Below are 19,996 nucleotides of genomic sequence, written 5' to 3'. Positions count from 1 at the left end.
TGGTGGAGGCCGCTGGCGCCTGGGACCCCCTCGGGCCAGCAGTGTTGGAAGTGACACTTTATTTCTTTGGTCACAGGGTGGTCTCCTCACGGGGTCCCAGCCTGCAGGTTCCGACTTTACATAAGAGTGTGCATGTAGGCACCAAGTGAAGTGTGAAATTCGCTCAGTCGTGTCCGACTCTTTGTGACCCCATGGACTATATGGTCCATGGAATTCTCCATGAATACTGGAGTGGGTAGCCTTTTCCTTCTCCAGGGCATCTTCCCAACCCCGGGATTGAACCCAGGTCTCCCACATTGCAGGTGGATTCTTTACAAGCTGAGCCACCAGGGAAGCCCAGGAATACTGGAGTGGGTAGCCTATCCCTTCTCTAGGGGATCTTCTCAACCCAGGGGTCAGATCCAGGGACAAAGGGTCCTTTGAAATGTGTGCTGGTATGGCTTAGGGGGACTGGGGGAGGGTCTGGGAACTGGTGGCCCCGCTGTGAACGCTGGGCCTCCCAAAGATCTAGGGCAGCTGCAGCCCATGGCTGGCCAACCCTGACATGAGCGGTCTGCAGACCTGCCAGAAGTCCACCATGCTGGCCATCAGGACGAGTCCCGGGCGCCCCTTAGGAGGGCATCTCCACGGCCAACTCCAGATGGCTTAAAACACAGTTTGCACCTCAGGGACACAGCTGTGCACACTCAGGCTTTCGGACCACCAAGCTCTCCCCTCCAGCCTGGTGGGAAAAGACTTGGTTCCTAGAGGAGCCTCAGGCTGCAGGGCCACCTGTCCTGCCCCCCGAGTCACACGTGGAGCAAGAAAACATCCGCACCTCTTTGCCCAAGATGCTTCCCAGGCTCTTCTCCCTTGAGGCAGGGAATAGATGGGGCATTCAAGCTCAGGTGTGCCTTATCCACTGTCTGTGGGTAGAAGCCCCCCATCACCAGAGGAAAATAACCTGCTCCACCCCTCCCTGTGGAATGTAAAATTAACCCTGAATTAGTACCACTTGGGGCTGCAGTTGGACGGGGCCAGTGGCCGGCAGGCCCAGCGGGTCGGGCAGACTCTGTACACTCGCCCCTTTGTACCTCCAGCCCCGCGACGGCCCAGACGCACTCCCGCCTGTTCTTGACGCCTAGGCCACAGGTCCTGGGCTTCCTGCTGTGTGTGTTACCAAAACACACTTTTGAGGCGACAAGAGGGGAGGGCTGTCCAAGGGTTTTCTGGATACCACAGCACCTTGAGGAGAGCCTGTTGCGTCGTTCCAAACATGAATGGTGCAGGCCAGTTAATGGTACAGGGGCCCCGTGGGCTCTGCACCTTCACATCTCCCTAAGCCCCCTCCTCCCTTTTGGCCCCACTTTCCTGTTCTCATATGCACCCTTCGATAGCTCAGCTGGTAGAGCGGAGGACTGTAGACTTGATAAATGTGCACATCCTTAGGTTGCTGGTTCGATTCCGGCTCAAAGGAAGTTGCCTTAGTTGCTCTGGGCTTCCCTGGGGGCTCTGACAGTAAAGCGTCTGCCTGCAATACGGGAGACCCGGGTTCAATCCCTGGGTCAGGAAGATCCCCTGGAGAAGGAAATGGCAACCCACTCCAGTACTCTTGCCTGGAAAATTCCAAGGATGGAAGAGCCTCATGGGCTACAGTCCATGGGGTTGCAAAGAGTTGGACACAACTGAGCAACTTCACTTTTCCCCTATTCTCAGTGCTCTCACGCCGCCTCACTGCCCGTGGCCCTAAACTTCAACATGGGGCCTAGGCCAGACCTCTCATCCTCTCCTCCACGGACACCTCTACAACACGGAGACAGGGACGGTATAGATGACCAGCGGTGATTCAGGGTACTGGAGGCCTTAGGATTTCTAAGGAGGAGAGAGTTAGGGGCTGGTGGGGGCGGGGTGGGAGGATCTGGTTAGTTAGAAGAGCTAAGGATTTGTCCTGAAGCTGCATCTGTATAGCAATGGATTAAGCAGGAGCATGTGCTGGATTTGGGATGACATGCTAACAGGGAGGTCCCACAGAGTCGGACACGACTGAAGCGACTTAGCAGCAGCAGCTAACAGGGAGAAGGAAATGGCAACCCACTCCAGTACACTCGCCTAGAGAATTCCGTGGACAGAGAAGCCTGGTGGGCTGCTGTCCATGGGGTTGCACAGAGTTGGACACGACTGAAGCGGCTTGCATGCATGCATTGGAGAAGGAAATGGCAACCCACTCCAGTATTCTTGCCTGGAGAATCCCAGGGACAGAGGAGCCTGGTGGGCTGCCATCTATGGGGTTGCACAGAGTTGGACACGACTGAAGCTACTTAGCAGCAGCAGCAGCAGCAGCGGACTAACAGGGATTACCTGGGGTGTTTCAGGGACCGAGGTTGGAAAGGAAGGGATGGTGGTTGCGGGGAAGGCATGGGTCTGGTCTGGGAAGGAAGCCTCCATGGGTGAGTACCTCAGCCCTCGACCAGGGAAGCCTGTGCGGATCATCCACCACGCCCAAGCCTCTGCTTCCCTCAGCAACCTCCAGTGACAGGGATGGAGCCCCCGGGGCAGACCGACAGTCCCCCAGCCCCCACCCCCTATCCCCCACCGCCCATCCCCAACCCCACTCGGCCTCCACAGGTCATCCGCAGCCGGTCCACCAGGTGGCGCAATTGAGCCCCTTGATGCTGCGCTGCGCTTGCAGACACCCCAGGGCTGACCAGCCCCCCGCCCTCCCCCGCCATCACTCTCCCTCCATCCCCCAACCCCCATCAGAGGAGGAAAGCCAGCTGGCACACCTGAAATAATTACCCGGTGATTCATCTCAGACCTGAGGAGGGCGGCCTTTGCAGTAAGAATTTAGGGGAAAAGTGAGAGAGCCCCCTGGAGAGGGGTAGATCTTGAGGGAGACGTGGGGTTTACACGGGAGTTGGGGGGAGCCCAAAGGTCAGGAGGCGGGCAAGCAGGGAGCTGTAGGGGGTGCTGCTCACGGGGAGGAGGGCTCATCCAGATAGAGCTAAATAAGGGCGACGGCTGGCGCGGTCATGTCTTGCCAGGCTGGTTCTCACTGACGGCTGAGTCATCAGGCCAAGGGTGGAACCGTAAGGGCGGGGGAGGGTGTGTGTGTGTGTGTGTGTGTGTGTGTGTGTGTGTGTGTGTGTGTGTGGCAGGGGCCTGCTACCCCTGCTCTCCCCGGGGCTGGCGCCGCTGCTGCCCTCTGCACCTAGGTGACCAGCGGAAGGAAGGGACCTCATTTCCTGCATCAGAGAGAAACTGCGATGTCTGAGGGCCTTGTTGCCGAAGCATCCAAGTTCTTCATGTCAAGAGGTCAGAGTGGAGATGGCATCCACCGTATGTGGCCGGTGTCCCTGGGGGTGCTGAGGGATGGAGGCATGGCCAGGGCCAGAAACCCTCCAATGCCTCCTCCGCAGCCGCCAAGAATCCCGAAGCGAGCACCTCTCCTGTCATCCTTGGAGTCTCCAGGAAATACACGCCCAACACTTGTTTAGAGATCCAGGAGCCCAGAGGATACAGCAGGAGGGGGAGAACACAGAGGGCTCTCCTGGGAAGAGCCTCGGGGCCTCACTGATGTAACCCCATTCGTGGCACAGATGGAAAAACGGAGATGAGACCCCTCTGATTCACGGCACTGGCCAGGGAGAGCACCCCAACAGTGGAGGGGCTCCATAGCGGGCAGAGTTCGGGCCAGTGGATCTGAGCTGGATGGGCTCTAACCAGGTGTCCTGAGCCACTCGAGGGAAGGAACACAGCCTCTGCCTTGCTGTCCCCACTCAAAACCAGCTTGTCCCCACTTCACAGAGAGGGACAGGCACACACAGCAATCTCAGCCCTGGTATGTTTCAAGAATTCTCTTCTTTTGCCTGGACTAACTAGTAGTAGGCACTCACAAGCCTCTGCAACCACCTGCTCGTACGTGGATACAACAGCCCCTAAGAGAGTTTTTCCACCTCACACAGCAGAGATGAGCCCCACTGCCAACAGACCAAGTTCAGAGCCTTCTTGATCTAGTCCCAAAGGCCTTCCTCAACCTGCCTCTCCATCATGCCCTCTGCTCCCACTGCACACTCATTTCCTGGGTAAACTCTGGCTTTCCAGCCACCAGGCCTTTGCTATTCTCATGGAAGGAGCCCTTGCCACCCATCATGGCTCATTGTCCATACACTACGCAGTCTTCAGGACCTTTTCCCAATGCAACCTCATCCAAAACGATTCTTTGAGCCCGCAGGGCCTTCCACACAATCCCACCTCCCACTGACAACATTCATCATCGTTGTGATTTCTTGAGCACCTATTATGTTAAGTCCTAGGAACTTTCCATGGGGTATCTTTTTTAATCTCTCAAAGTAGGTTTTACGGTTATTTAACCTGTATGAAGAATACATCATGTGACATGCTGGGCTGAATGAAGCACAAACTGGAATCAAGATTGCAAGGAGAAATATCAATAACCTCAGATATGCAGGTCAGGAAGCAACAGTTAGAACTGGACATGGAAAAACTGACTGGTTCCAAATAGGAAAAGGAGTACATCAAGGCTGTATATTGTCACCCTGCTTATTTAACTTATATGCAGAGTACATCATGAGAAACACTGGGCTGCAAGAAGCACAAGCTGGAATCAAGATTGCTGGGAGAAATCTCAATAACCTCAGATATGCAGATGACACCATCCTTATGGCAGAAAGTGAAGAGGAACTAAAGAGCCTCTTGAAAGTGAAAGAGGAGAGTGAAAAAGTTGGCTTAAAGCTCAACATTCAGAAAACAAAGATCATGGCATCTGGTCCCATCATTTCATGGGAAATAGATGGGGAAACAGTGGAAACAGTGTTAGACTTTATTTTTGGGGGCTCCAAAAATCACTGCAGATGGTGATTACAGCCATGAAATTAAAAGATGCTTACTCCTTGGAAGGAAAGTTATGACCAACCTAGATAGCATATTAAAAAGCAGAGACATTACTTTGCCAACAAAGGTCCGTCTAGTCAAGGCTATGGTTTTTCCAGTGGTCATGTATGGATGTGAGAGTTGGACTGTGAAGACAGCTGAGTGCTGAAGAATTGATGCTTTTGAAGTATGGTGTTGGAGAAGACTCTTGAGAGTCCCTTGGACTGTAAGGAGATCCAACCAGTCCATTCTAAAGGAGATCAGTCCTGGGTGTTCTTTGGAAGGAATGATGCTAAAGCTGAAACTCCATTACTCTGGCCACCTCATGCAAAGAGCTGACTCATTGGAAAAGACTTTGATGCTGGGAGGGATTAGGGGCAGGAGGAGAAGGGGATGACAGACGATGAGATGGTTGGATGGTATTACCAACGCAATGAACGTGAGTTTGAGTAGGCTCCAGGAGTTGGTGATGAACAGGGAGTCCTGGGATGCCGCAGTCCATGGCGTTGCAAAGAGTCAGACATGACTGAACAGCTGAACAACTACAACAAAAGTTTTATCATGTCCATCTGATAGATGCAGAAATAGGCCCCGAGAAGTTAAGTTACTTGCCCAAGATCACACAGCTAGCATGGGAGCAGAGACAAGATTCAAACCCAGGCAGTCTGGTCAGAGAGCCTTATCCCTGAGCTCTACAGGTCCTCCAAGGATGCCATAGTCTTTCTCAAATAGTGAGTGGGGATGTGACTCTGCCTTGGAGAGCAAGCCTTCTTTGGAGGCTGGTGGAGCTGGATAATGAGGTGCAGTGGACGTTGTGTGTTCTGGTGAGCACTGTTTATATTGCACTGTTGTGTACACACACACACACACACACACACACACTCTCTCAGGCTAATGGCGAGCATATGCTTCGCTTCACTATATGAAAACATCCCTCCAAGGAGCTCCCTGCTCATTAGCAGCAGTTCCATCAGTGAGCAAAAGGTCAGCCCAGGAGACTGTCCGCTCTATTTCCAGACGCAAGCACTTAGGGCTTAATGATGTGTATATTTTCATATGTGGGCAGTTGACATTCCCCATGTAAACTGTTTGCAATTTCTCAATGTGGACAGACCTGGTTTTCAGGAAAAGCTGAGCAAGAGAGGCAAGACACTCTGGAAGACAGGAGTCTCAGTGGGTCCCCTTCCTTCCAAACAGGTGGCTTCTGGCGGGGGGGTGGTGGGTGGGTGTTGCCTGTCCCACCCATACCAGGTTGGAGGCAACTGTTTGTTGGAGGGCCAACTCACTTCTCCTCCAGGACAGGAACCAGGGAGGGGCACTCCCACAGCCATACCCTGGCCGCCCCTTGACCCTTGATGAAGAGATCTGCGTCAATGGTGGGAAGCTCTGCACACAGGGCTGCCCAGGCCCAGCCGTGGGCGGGGGCAGGGGTGGGAATCACCCTCTAGCAGAGCCAGGGTCATAGGCATCGTGGGCGCCTAAGGAGAGGGGCTGCCTGATAGCCACTGGCCCCTCCAGGTGACTTCTCCCACAAATTCATACTTCCCATCACTTCCCAGAACGATGCCCTAGGCGGGGCTCATGGATGCTGAGCCTTAGGGAGCTCTTCAAGGGGCAGAAATGTTGTTTATTCCTGCCTCATCTGAACTTGAGTAAGCACTTGGTGAGCGGCTAGGACTCTACATGCCCGTAGACGGAACAGTTCATAAACAGATGACCTGAGGTTCAAATCCAGGCCTGTGCAGCTCCAAAACCTGCCATCTCTCCACTCTGCTTTGCTGAAATGAACTTACAATGTGCACTGAACAGTCAGTGCTTGATACATTTGTTCACCAAATGTGTATGCACATGTTCATTCAAAGAAGAAATGCCTTCATGAGGTCATCTGGTCTACCTCCTGCCTTTGAGCCAACTGGGTCAGTCAGTTCTTTGGGATTTTCTTAGTTACAACCAGTTGGAGTGTTTGTTTGGGGTGGAAACTGTGGACTGGAGGCTTGAGGGTGGCTGGGGGTGGGGAAACTGGAACTGCCTTGGGAGAAGCACCCTGGGGCCATGGGTTCCTGAGCCCATGAAGAGCCATATCTCTCTGACGGTTTCATTTAACCGTATCCCCCCCGCCCCCACTTCCAGTAAATTCCTCCTTTGAACAACTGGGAGATAAGTATCTGCCACCTGCCACCAATACTCCAGGCAAATTCACCATCTGTAAAATCAGGAGCTGGGCCTGGTGGTGAGGAGGACCCTCCAAAGTCTCCCCCTCCCCTCCCTCTTCTCTCCCCCCACTCAAGTTGGCTGGTTCCAAGTTCCATAAAAACTAACTTAGCCCAGCCTGCCTGACACTAGGAACAGGAATTGGGTGAAGAAAGCAGGACGGGAAGGAGGTGGGCAAAGCAGGGCCCAGTCCAACCCCCAAATCCTGGCTGCAAGTGAAACCTGCTTGTACAATCACAACCGGCAGACAACGGAGCGCGTTTGCCGATCGGCAGCCTTGGACAACGTTTCACTCCAGGGTTGATTTAAGGTCTGGCTGACAGGAAGAGAAAGCCCCATTCTTCCTCCTCTTAATCAAAACCTTCAGTGCCGTGTGGGGAAGCCAGGGGCCGCAGAACCTGGGTCCATCTGGAATAGTTCGTCTTCCACACCTGCCAGGCAGCAGGCACAAACCAACGAGCCCCAGACAAGAACAGAACCAAAGGGAAAGGCAGAGTTTGGTTATCTTGGTCGTTGGGAAAGTGAACCAGCCCAGCCAAGCGCTCTCAAGCAAAGGGGCTGTGAGACTATGGCTCCCGGGCCTGACTAGGCCAGACGACTCCATCCTGTGGCTCTCGGCCCAGACACGAGCTCCTCCCTGGGTGTCCACGTGGGCAACGAGGCTGCTGGACCATGTGGCCTGAGCACCATGCCAGATGCAGCCCCTGAGGGAAGAGACACATGCTGGATAGGCAGCTGGTGGCTGGAGGTCCTTGGGGTAGACGCTGGGAAAATGACAAGTCTCATGACCTCTCTCATGCTCTAAGGAGAGGTGAGGCTTGCTGCTGACCATTAGGGGGGGCGTGGTCTCCATTCAGAAGTAATTCACCCCAAAGCAGAGGGAGCTGAAGCTCTGGGGCCCCTTACTTGCAGTCCAGGGAGCAACCAAGTGTTCTCTGTGGGAGAGGAAGCAAGTCTGCACAAGCATTTCCGGGAAATGGAGGTCTCAGGTGACAAGCACCGAATCCCCAAGGCTGTAGGTGTCCGTTGTGATTTCTTTTCTCCTTCTCAGGAGATACTCACTTTGGTACCTAATGTTCTGTTCTTTCTTCTTAAAGACTTTTCCTCAATGTTATTTAAGCTTCAGCTGCCACAAAACCTGGATCTTCCTTTGTCTCTGACAGACGGCACTCAGTCTTGAAGGAAACTTCTCCAGAGGGGCACCCAGGGATCCACCTCCAGCCTGACTGCCACTCTGCGCCTTTATCTTTCTGTGATAAACAGCCAAAGACCCAGAGGGCCTCACAGGGCTCTCTGGAGCTTCTTGTGGCTGGAGAAGTTTAGGAAGGCCGTTGCTTTGATACTGTGGTAGGAAGCAGCCCAGTGTCCTTTGTAAGGCCCATGGTTCCATTATGACGCAGACAGAATATGTGGCCACCCTGGCAATCTCCTTAAGTCTTTGGGCAAAGATCTCTTATACCAATTCAGGGCCGACCCTGGGTTTAGCTGGTTACTCTGCCAGGAAGATACTGGGGGGGACAGGAGCTGCCTTTGTGAGCAGACTTAAGAGGTGCTTGGTGCTGTGGAAGATACAAGTCAGGAAGCAAGGAGCCCGCTGTTTCTCCTGCAAGGGTCTGAGCTGACACCGTCCATCAGTTACAACAGGTTCCCTGAGTGTCTGTTCTGTGCCCAGGTCATGAGCCGCACCCCAAAGACCTCATAAACCGACTCACTTGGCCAATGGTAGGAGTTCAAGGCTGGTGGGGGAGTGGGGGTGGCCAAGTGTGGTGTGGGCGCTCAGCCCCTAGAAGGACGAGCTCAGAGAGGTGACCTCATGGCCAAGGTGAGGTCTTATCAAGGCTCAGAGGATGAAGGGGACGTGGCCAGACAATGAGAAGACCAGCACTCTGAAAGAATCCCGACCCTAACCCTAACACTTCCCAGGTAGAGCTAGTGGTGAAGAACCTGCCTGATCCCTGGGTCAGGCAGATCCCCTGGAGAAGGGCATGGCAATCCACTCCAGTATTCTTGCCTGGCGGGCTACAGTCCATAGCGTCGCAAAGAGTTGAACACGACTGAAGTGACTTAGCACACACACAACCCTAACCCCATGGCCAAACCAGCACTTTTCTGGACAAATTTAAGATGGCAAAGAGCAGGCTCACAGAGACCATCCACTGGTGAAGGGCTACTGGGTCAGGAAGTCCTCTGAACAAGTATGCCCTGCATGGGGTCCCAGCCCTTTCAGAGGGTGCCCCCGCTGACCTGGCCACCCCACGTCACAAAGGGTCGCATTCTCTGTGTCAGCGAAGTGGTGAAACACAGCCCTCACCCTCCAAGGAGGGAAAAGCAGACTGGGAAGTAAAGCATGTTGTCCCTTGCATCCTTTGCTGTTTTTAAGTGGCTTCGCAGAAATCAGGATGAAGGATGTTTTAGAGGTCAGGAAGTGAGAGCATTTTTAAACACTGGTAGAATTTAGCCAGAGGCCCTGAGAGCTGGGCAACTTTAATGAGAAAGAAAGGAAAACACACAAGTGGCCCTGACCCAGACCTTGACTTTTTTACGTCAAAAGCAAAAACGGATAATTAACAAAACGAAATGTGCCTGGACGTTGGAGCGGGAGGCCAGCCGGGCTCTGTCAACTTGATAATCCCCGGTCAAGAACTGCGGGCCCAGAGCTCGCATTGGGAGATGACTTGGTGTTTACACAGGCTGAGGGCTGGCGCTCAGGACCCAGAGAAGCAGGCTTTTTCCTGGCGAGGAGCTTGGATCCGGCCAACTCCGCTCTGGGTTAGGATGGTCACGTGCAGGTAATTCACAGTTAGGGCCCAGGTCCGATGGGGCCGGGGTGCAGAATGCTCACACCCCGGGGTGTCTCTCATTCCTTGCGTGTGAGTGGAGAGGGCACAGTGAGCCAGTGTTCCATCTTCCAGGTCACCCTCCAGTCCACAGACTCCAGACCGGCTTCAGTGTGAAGCTGTGTTGCAAATACCTTGGCCCAGGAAGACATTTCTCCCATGAAGATTTCATTCCAGGCAGCTTGGGAGTGAAGGAGGGCAGGCATCTTTCAAGATCCTGGGAAACTTGACTGAAACCCCCAGGATGTCATTTCTCTGCCCAAGACCCAGGGTCAGAGACCAGTGTCTGCCCATCCAGGGCAGTGCTGAGGGTGGGGAGGTTGTCCTCAGGAAGCCTGAGGCTGGCTTCACTGTATCCAGCCACTCTCTAAAGAGGAGTTCTGGGAAGGAAATAGCACACACACACACACACACACACACACACACACACACGCAGAGGAATGGGGTTCAGAGGCAGAGCCGGCTCCACCAGCATCAAAGGAGACTCCCATTTTCTGCCCTGGAAGGTCACAAGAAAGGAAGAGGAACTTGGACAGGCGTGCCCTGGCCTGCTGTGAGGAGCCCCGAGATGTCAGGCTGAAGACAGAGAGGGCGTGTTTTCCAGGGAAGTTAGCAGGGAGAAATAAATATGTCTATCTGAGGGATCCAACCAGTCCATCCTAAAGGAGATTAGTCCTGGGTGTTCACTGGAAGGATTGATGTTGAAGCTGAAACTCCAATACTTTGGCCACCTGATGCAAACAGCTGACTCATTTGAAAAGATCCTGATGCTGGGAAAGATTGGGGGCAGGAGGAGAAGGGGACGACAGAGGATGAGATGGTTGGAAGGCGTCACTGACTCAATGGACATGAGTTTGGGTGGACTCCAGGAGCTGGTGATGGGAGGCCTGGCGTGCTGCGCTTCATGGGGTAGCAAAGAGTTGGACACAACTGAGCAACTGAACTGAGGGACAATTACACAGTTGTTGAAAATGCTGTGCAGAGAGTCTGGGACATGAGAAAATGCTAATGATACAGCATAAAGGCTGGGCATCAAGAAGTGGATCACACACAGGAGGGTCCAGCCGATCCACACAGCCCTCAGCCCACCTGCCACCCCCACCCCAACTAGCTCCTTCATGAAGCAGCTCGAAAGGTGCCTTTGGTCAACCTCTGATAAGACGACACAGTGGAAAGGAAAGCAACCAGGTTCTAGAACCAGACAGACTGGGGTAACATCTCATCATCACTCTTTCTCTGTTCTTTTTCTTTACTTGTGGTCAAATAGACATAGCAGAGAGATTGCCATTTTAACCATTTAGTGGCATTAACTGCAGTCATAACGTTGACTATTACCACCATCTTTTCTCAAATTTTCTTATCATCCCAAACAAAAACTCTATAGCCATTAAGCAGTAACTCCCCATCCCTTCCCCTGAAACTCTGGTAAGCTTTAGTTTTGTCTCAATGAATTTGCCTACGCTGGACATTTCATGTAAGTGGAATCATACAAATGTGGCCCTTTTTGTCTGATTTCTTTCACTTGGGCTTCCCATGTGGCTCAGCTGGTAAAGAATCTGCCTGCAATGCAGGAGACCTGGGTTCGATCTCTGGGTTGGGAAGATCCCCTGAAGAAAGGAAAGGCTAGGCACTCAAGGCTATTCTGGCCTAGAGAATTCCATGGATCATATAGTCCATGGGGTCTCAAAGAGTTGGACACGACTGAGCGACTTTCACTCCTTCATTTCACTTCTTTCACTTAGCCTAATGTTTTCAAGATTCTTTCATGCTCTAGCAGGTATCAGGACTTCATGCCTATTTATGGCTGAATAATATTCCATTGTATGACAGACCTCATTTTGCTTATCCATTCATCCGCTGATGGACACGGCTTGTTTCTACTTTTCAACAACTGTGAATAACGCTGTTATGGATATTTGCATACAGGTATCTGTGTCGGTCCCTGTTTTAAATTCTCCCAGCTTTTACTCTTAATGAAGCCCTTTTTCCAAGGTAAAACAGGGACAATTGTGTCTACTACCCAGGACTATCATGAAGACAGCATGCGATAAAGGTATAAAACACAGAGCATACAGTAAGTGCTAAAACAATGTTACTTAGGGCTTCCCTGGTGGTCCAGTGGTTAAGACATTGCCTACCAGTGTAGAAGGTGGGGGTTTGATCCCTGGCTGGACATGCCCCACGGTCGAAAAACCAAAGCATAAAACAGAAATAATATTGTAACAAATTCAATAAACACTTTAAAAATAGTCTACATTAAAAAAGAAATCTGGAAAAAAAGGTTTTCAAAGAAATAAAATAATGTTACTTTGCCCCGCCTCCCTCATTAATATCCACCCTTAGTAAAGGAGTGTGAGAGGGTTAGATTCAGTGATACCCTCAAGGGCTGTGCTGTGCTAAGTTACTTCAGTCATGTGACCCTAAGGACTGTAGCCGACCAGGTTCCTCTGTCCATGGGATACTCCAGGCAAGAATACTGGAGTGGGTTGCTATGCCCTCCTCCAGGGGGTCTTCCTGAACCAGGGATCGAACCCACAACTCTTTCATCTCCTGCACTGGTGGGCAGGGTGTTTACCACTAGCACTACCTGGGAAGCTACCTATACTTAAACGGTGGCCTTCTCAGTTTTGCACAGCATTTAGACAAGTACTGATCCAAAGAATGAGAGTCTCACAGGAATTCAGGCTCCACTGCAGGCCAGCTAGGGTGGGAGGTGGGAAAAGAAGCCAGGAAGCTTTCCTTTTTGTGCCTCTGTACCACCCTTCTAGCACGGGTGAGTGGGAAGCCCAGTGAGGGATGTTCCAGTTTCCTCTTCCAGCTATATGACCCTCAGGGACCCGGCTCCTCTTGGGCCTCAGTTCCCTCATCTAGGGAATGAAGAGTCTGGCTTAGCCCAGTAGTTTTCAAAAACTGGGTTCCAAAGAGTCCTAAGTGTTCTTCTAAAAGCCAGGGCCCAGGATGGAGAAGACAGCCAAAGGCCTGCTCAACCACAGCAGATCCATGCATCTTTGCATCAGGAAATCTACAGCTGAAACTGCGGCCAGGCCCTGGACTGGGGGGCCTCTGAGATCCCCGGGAGCTGGAGCATACTCTAGGCGGTGTCGTCTCTTTCCGTTTGGGGTGAACTGACAGAATGGTCCCTGAGAGTGGGCTATAAGGGTCATCTCCCAGCACACCAGGACTCCTGGAGGCCCAGATCTTTATTCTGAGTATGGCTCAGCAGCAGGGGCCCTCCGTAGGGAGCAATGTAGTGCTGGGGGCTGCAGAAACTTGTAACGACCCAGGAGCCCTGATGCTCTTCAAAACAGCACCCTAGCTCCCTACTCACTAATAGTTCTTCAATCAAGAGGAAGTGTGAGTGGAGCCCAAGGAAGGGAGCTAGGTTGGGTTCTTAGGAGAGCAGGATAGGGAAGGGTCAAGAGCATAGACCCTGAAGTCTCGGCTTCCTTCATGTCAGCTGTGTGACCTTGAGCGAGTTACTTAATCTCTCTGTGTCTTCATCTCCTCATCTTTAAAATGGAGGATTAAGTGAGTTATTTAAAGCTCTAAGAACAGTGTTTGGCTCACAGTAAGAGCCATTCCCAGGAAGTTCCTTTCTCAAGTTTTCTTCTCAATCTTCTTCCACCCTTGAGGCTTTCTGCAGTGCTGAGGTAAGAAGTGGGAAAACCCAGGGTGCAGCTGGCCACCTAGTCAGGCCCTGCCCAGGAGGGGTTCAAGCAGAGGTGAATCCTGAGCTGACCAGATTCACTGACAACAGAATGGAGACGCTGATCTGGGTGCTTGAGAAGCAGACAAGAGTCAAGTGATCTTAGCAGAGACGAAAAGCTGGCTCCAAGGCCGGGCTCAGAGCTCAAACCCCATGGAAGACATGGCAGGCACTAGGAAGGGAGGCTTTAGCCAAACCTGCCCATATTCCGTGGCCTTGGTTGCCCCAGAGACCAAGCTTTGGTTAGATGGTTAGGCCAATTCTGAGCCAGCTCCTCAAGGCCCCAGACCCCAGGAAGGGAGATTCAAGAGTGACCCCCACTCCTAGTCCAGTGCCCTTTGCTTTAGGTTATACTATCTCTTGCAACAAGCCAGCATTTATCAAATGCATCGCAGTTAGGAGGCAGACAGCCCAGCATTTTCTAAAGGTGATGAAGTGATCTTAGCCTGGAGGTGCAAGGACACAATTAAATAACGTTGAATCACTCAGTGGAAAAAGTATTCCCCTTTCAGTTTTCCTTCAAGTTTTCCATCATCAAGAAGAAAGTCTCAGTATGATGATACTTGCTATCTTGCTAACTTGTCTCTAATACTCGCTACTTTCCCTTCAAAACAAAGAGAAAGGAGGCTCAGAGCCTTAGATGAGCAAAATAGCATCCATCTAGGATGTAATGTCAAATTTTCCTGTTATCTTTATGTACAACAAATCAATACTGGCTTTCCAGGCAATTCCAGATACCAAGTTTCCTTTTGAAACATTTAAGTTAAAAGATGAGTTGATTTAAAGACAAAGGAGCCCACTTGAGCGCCACTGCTATCATCCCCATACTCAGATGGGGAAACTGGGGCTCCAAGGATGCCCAGCTGGAAAGTGGCAGAGTGGGGTTCCATGTGCCCCTGAGGACAAAGGTTGAAGCCTCTGACGGCCCCAGAGGCCGAGGAGCTGTCCCCTACCAGGAAGCCAGCCTGCTTGCACTAGCTGGGATCCCATGCCGCTGCCTGGATGGGGTAGGAGGAGGCGCCAATGAAGTGAGGCTGTGAGCAGGGGGCCAGAGAAAGAGGAACTTGGAGTGATTATTATTTCCTTTCATTCAAGCTCCTTACTTTATAAAAGGTGGATGTTTTCCGGAGAGCCAAACAAGCACTAGGAATACATTTCTTTTGTGCAGCAACTCAGGCTGATGGGTAATTTCCCCCTTAACAAGAACAAACTGCCCTGCTTAGCCTATCATTGTTCACAGAGACAAAGAGGCCTGCATCTGCGGGCCTTGCCAGCGGACCTCCCGCAAGAAATGCCCTCTAAGCACCGCCTGCTCCGGGGCTTTCCCAGCATCCCACAGAGGATGCCAAGCTGGTTCGCGTCAGAAGGCTGTCCCAGCCCACCTGCCCACTTCATTTGTCGGAAGAAGCCCACGCAGGGTCCTTTCCACAGGACCCTCTGCCAGGTCTGAGTTTCCCTTGGAATCCATGGATACTTTCTAGCAAAACCACACTGAAACTGGGTGCCACCTGCCTGGCCTTAGTGACCGGGGTGGAGCCCTGGCACAGTTAAAATGGGCCTAATTAAAATGAACTAGAGCAAAATGTTCTACAAGCAGCATTGCCGAAGCAGGATCCTAAGGAGTTCTTTCTAAGCCCTGCCTCTGCTATTCTAAACCAACCTCTCTCAAACCTCAGGTGCCTGGTCTGTACAGTGGTTACGCTAATACCCATCTCGGGGAGTTGCTAGAAAGATCCAAGAGCAGGTGATTGCACTGCTGTACCCAGAGGGCCTAAAGAATAGTGTCATGTCGACCCAGAGCAGGGCTGGAGTACAGGTGAAGGACCAGACCAGATCCTGTTCTTCATAACAGGCAATGGGCTCTGAGAGATTTATGGGCCTAATGTTTCTCCATATACACCCTAATCCTCGAAAAACTGAGGCCTGGGCTTCCCAGGTAGCTCGGCGGTAAAGAATCCACCTGCCAATGTAGGAGACACGGGTTCAGTCCCTAATCTGGGAGGATAGCACATCCTGCAGAGCAACCAAACCTATGCGCCACAACTTTTGAGCCTGTGCTCTGGAGCCTGGGAGCTCAAACTATTGAGCTGAAACTACTGAAGCATCTGAACTACCGAAGCCTGCGCTCCCTAAAGCCTGTGCCCTATAGGAGAAGTCACCGCAATGAGAAGCCTGCACACCGTAACTAGAGAAAAAGTCTGCACAGCAACAAAAACAGCACAGCCAAAAATGAATAAAATTATTAGAAGAAAACAGGCCTTTTTTTACAAGGACAGATAAGACAACATGAAAACAAGTCATTTAAAAGCAAGTAAGAAAAATGAATCTGAATGTCATCAAATGAAAAATCTTCATGTTTCAAAGGCCACCAGCAAGAAAGTAAAAAGACAACCCATAGAATGAGAGAAAATATTTGCAAATCATCTGATAAAGGACTTGTACCTAGAACATAAAAAGAACTCTTAGGATTCAACATTAATAAGATGAACAACCCAATTTAAAAATGGGCAAAGGATTTGAATAGACTTGTCTCCAAAGATGATATAGGAACGGCCGATAAGCACATGAAAAGGTGCTCATTAGTCAGGCTGCTGCTGCTGCTGCTGCTGCTGCTGCTGCTGCTGCGTCGCTTCAGTCGTGTCCGACTCTGTGCGACCCCATAGACGGCAGTCCACCAGGCTCTGCCGTCCCTGGGATTCTCCAGGCAGCAGCACTGGAGTAGGTTGCCATCACCTTCTCCATCATTAGTCATGAGGAAAATGCAATCTAACCACAATGAGATACCACTTCACACCCACTAGAATTATTACAAAAACAAAGCAAAACAGAAAATACCAAGTGCTGGAGAGGATGTGGAGAGATGGGCACCTTCATAACCTGCTGGTGGGAATGTCTGCTGGTGCAGTCACTTTGAAAACAGCCTAGTCATTCCTCAACTCATGAAATATCAAGTTACCATGTGACCCAGCAATTCCACTCCTAAGTACATACCTAAGAGAAATGACAATACACGTTCATGCAAAAACTTGTGCATGGAAGGTCATAGCAGCATGATTCATAATAGCCCCAAAGTAGAAATGTCCCAAGTGTCTGTCAATTGATAAGGAGTTAAATTAAATGGGGCATATCCATAATGGAATATTATCTATCCAGCCATAAAAAGACATGAGAAATACTGATACCCACTACAACATGGATGAAACCTTGAAAGAAGTCAGGCACAAAAGTCCATATATTACACAAACTTAATTATATGAAATGTCCAGGACAGGCAAATCCACAGAGACAGGAAGTAGATTAGCAGTGGCCTGGAGTGGGCAGAAAGGGAAATAGGGGGTTTCTGCTAATGGGAATGGAGTTTTTGTTGGGAGATAAATGTCCTGAAATCAGATAGTAGTGATAGTTGCACATGTGCAAAAATTTTAAAAACCACTGACCTGTGTATTTAAAAGGGTGCATTTTGTGATGTGTGAATTATATCTCCATAAGCTAGTATTTTATTTTCTGTTTTTATTTTATTTATTTTTAATTTTTGGCCATGCCACACAGCATGTGGAATCTAATTCCCCAACCAGGGATTGAACCCTCAACCCCTGCATTGGAAGCACGGGGTCTTAAACTGCTGGACCGGCAGGGAAGTCTCCATAAACTAGCATGTTTTAAATGCTGTCTATAGTGATGAATGCTGTTTAATACTCTTTTCAGGATCACTTACTATTACTTATTATTATAATTAGGAGTATTTCCTGGTCTACCCCCAGCTCAGAGCAACCCTGCCCCCTTAACATCTGCTACAGGTATCACCTCCGATCTGTAGGTGCCTGAAAGGTGTGCTGCCTGGATCTCTGCAGAGCCCAATGCACGTCTGATTCGACCAGCTCTGGGCAGCTCCTCTGGGCTGACAAGCCTAAGAATATCTATGGACCACGCCATGCTCATGACTGCCTCACCAGCACTAGAAATAAGCCTGCCAATAGATGTTTTCAGCTTAGGGGTTGGGGAGAGACAATAAAGTGTCACACGGGGACCAAGGCATTTAAAGCTCATGTGCTTCCCTCATTTGTCCCTTCCCTTTTGGTGATGGACACACAAAAGCAGCCAGGCCCCCTAGTCTTTACCCAGAAGAGACCCAGTCAGAGTGTGCATGAAATAGAAGTTTTTGGTGTGTGAAGCCCCTGAGATTTGGGGTTTGTTTGTTGTGGCAACTAGCATTAATCATCCTGACTAAGGCATTGCATTTGAAGGAGTCCAGCCTCTCTGGCCAGCCCTCTGAGGCTGGGGGCCCTCTGGACCCCTTCTTGGCCTCTCACAGCTCCACAGCTGGAATTCATGTCTAAATGATTTCATCATTCAATGGCCTGATTTTGAAAAACACAGACCAGGACGGGGAAAGTCAGAGGAGAGGCACCACCAAGGGAGGGTCTTGTGCGTGCAGCTCCTGGGCTCTGTCCTGGCTGGTATTTATGACCCTCAGGGCTACCCGGTCCACTTGACAGAGGAGCAGCCTGAGGTTCCAGGAGGCTAAGGAACTTTCCCAAGGCTGCTCAGCTAAAAGAGACCACGCCTAGCTTCCAACGCAGGTCTACCTGGTTCTAAAACTTGCCTCCACATAAGCACTCTGCTGCCTTTGAGTCAGATCTCAATAGCGTTCGGCCCATTGCAAAGCCCACCCCAGGCTGGTGTCCTCTAACTGCCCCCAGAGCAAAGCTGGCCACGTGTGGGCAACTGACGCAGGATTCTGGGCAGCATCCAGTGAGTGGACTTAGTCCCTGGGATGGACGCCTTCAAGTCAGGGTTTGGAGAGAGAGAGATTTCAGCTCTGGGATTGAGTTTTGACTTTGAGCAGGGATGTGCCAGCCAGACTCCCAGCAAATACCCCCTGTCAGACTCTGGGGGACATGAGCCAGCTCAGTGTCAGCTTCCCAGAAAGAGATCTGAGTGGGCAGAGGGGAGAGGCTTATGGGGGGAAGCTTCCTGGGCCTCCTCCTGTCTCATTCAAACCAACTCACAATGAATGACAGCCATGTGTCCAGTGCTGTGGGAGGTTGGTGGGGGGAGGTAGAGGGGATGCACAGAACAGATGCCATCATCTCTGTGCAGAGAGCTAATAGCCCGGCCACCATCCTGAGCACCCTGCCCTTCCTGGGGCCACCCGCACCCACTCAGTGACTCAAGATGGAAAGCACGGACTCCTCTGCTGACTTCCCTCACCTGTCATCCCCTGAGAGCTCCTTCTGCCTGACATTTCCCAAGGTCCTGGTGTCTCTTGATTTCCATAGCTAGGGCAGCAGCTCCCAGGATGGCCTCCCGCCTTCAGTCCTCCTCCTCCCCTTCCTCCGCTACACGAGGGGCAGAAAGACCAACCTGGGCTGCACATGGCCTTCAGAGCCCTTGGGGCTCCCCACTGCCCTTAGTTCAGTTCGGTCGCTAAGTCGTGTCCGACTCTTTGCGACCCCATGAATCGCAGCACGCCAGGCCTCCCTGTCCATCACCAACTCCCAGAGTTCACTCAGATTCACATCCATCGAGTCAGTGATGCCATCCAGCCATCTCATCCTCTGTCATCCCCTTCTCCTCCTGCCCCCAATCCCTCCCAGCATCAAAGACTTTTCCAATGAGTCATGCCCCACCATGGTTTTCCAGGCCCTGCCTCCCAGAAGGTCCCTGTCCCCCTACTAGAAATAAGCCTGCCAGTAGACACTTTCAGCTTAGGGGTTGGGGAGAGACACTTCTGTAACACTGACCTCCCTGCCAACACACATCCATTCCCCTCTACGCACGAAGGCCTCTTGCCCTCAACGCTACTGACATTTCAGGCCCAGATAATTCTTAGGTGGGGGGGCCATCCTGTGCATTGCAGGACGTTCAGCTGCATTTCTGAACCATGTGTATCAGATGCTAGGAGCACATTCCCCATTTGTGTCAATCAAAAAGATCTCCAGGCTCTGCCAGCCGCCACCCGCCCCCCCAGGTGAGAGCCCCTGATCCGGACCTTTGCACAGGAAAGGCCCCTCTCCTTTCTTTCCATTTGTACCTGGCTTCCTCATCAGCACGTGAGCCTTTGGTTCAGCTGCATCAACTTTCAGAAGCCTTCCTGGCTCGCCTGGGCTGGCCCAGGACAGCTTCCCCCCGGCCCTCCTTACTTCCCTGTGCGCTGTCCACCGCTGCTCTTGTCAGACCGCATTCGGCCCATCTGGTGATGCGCTGTCACCCCCTCTGTAAGGGGGGGCTCCCCAGAACCCAGCCTCTGGGGCTGTGGAAGCATCAACCCCAGAGACCTGCAGAGGCACAACCGAGCAGCAGGTAGGAGCGACGGCTTCTGACCAGAGGCAGAGGAGGCTCTGTGCAGTGGAGCAGACACAGAAGGAGAAAG

General features: G+C 51.6%; 1 protein-coding gene and 1 non-coding gene across 9 annotated transcripts in view; one reads left to right on the top strand and one right to left on the bottom strand.

Moving 5' to 3' along the window:
• GRK5 (G protein-coupled receptor kinase 5) overlaps positions 1–19,996 on the bottom strand; it is a 231,478-nt gene that overhangs the window by 32,028 nt on the left and 179,454 nt on the right. The gene's annotated exons all lie outside the window — the stretch shown is intronic.
• On the top strand, positions 1,367–1,456 carry TRNAY-GUA (transfer RNA tyrosine (anticodon GUA)). The gene is given in 2 exon segments: positions 1,367–1,403; positions 1,421–1,456. It is a non-coding gene; the product is annotated as a tRNA-Tyr (tRNA).

The sequence above is a fragment of the Ovis aries genome, chromosome 22 (genome assembly GCF_016772045.2).
Source record: "Ovis aries strain OAR_USU_Benz2616 breed Rambouillet chromosome 22, ARS-UI_Ramb_v3.0, whole genome shotgun sequence".
NCBI lineage: Eukaryota > Metazoa > Chordata > Mammalia > Artiodactyla > Bovidae > Ovis > Ovis aries.
This window is presented reverse-complemented; position numbering and strand designations above follow the sequence as displayed.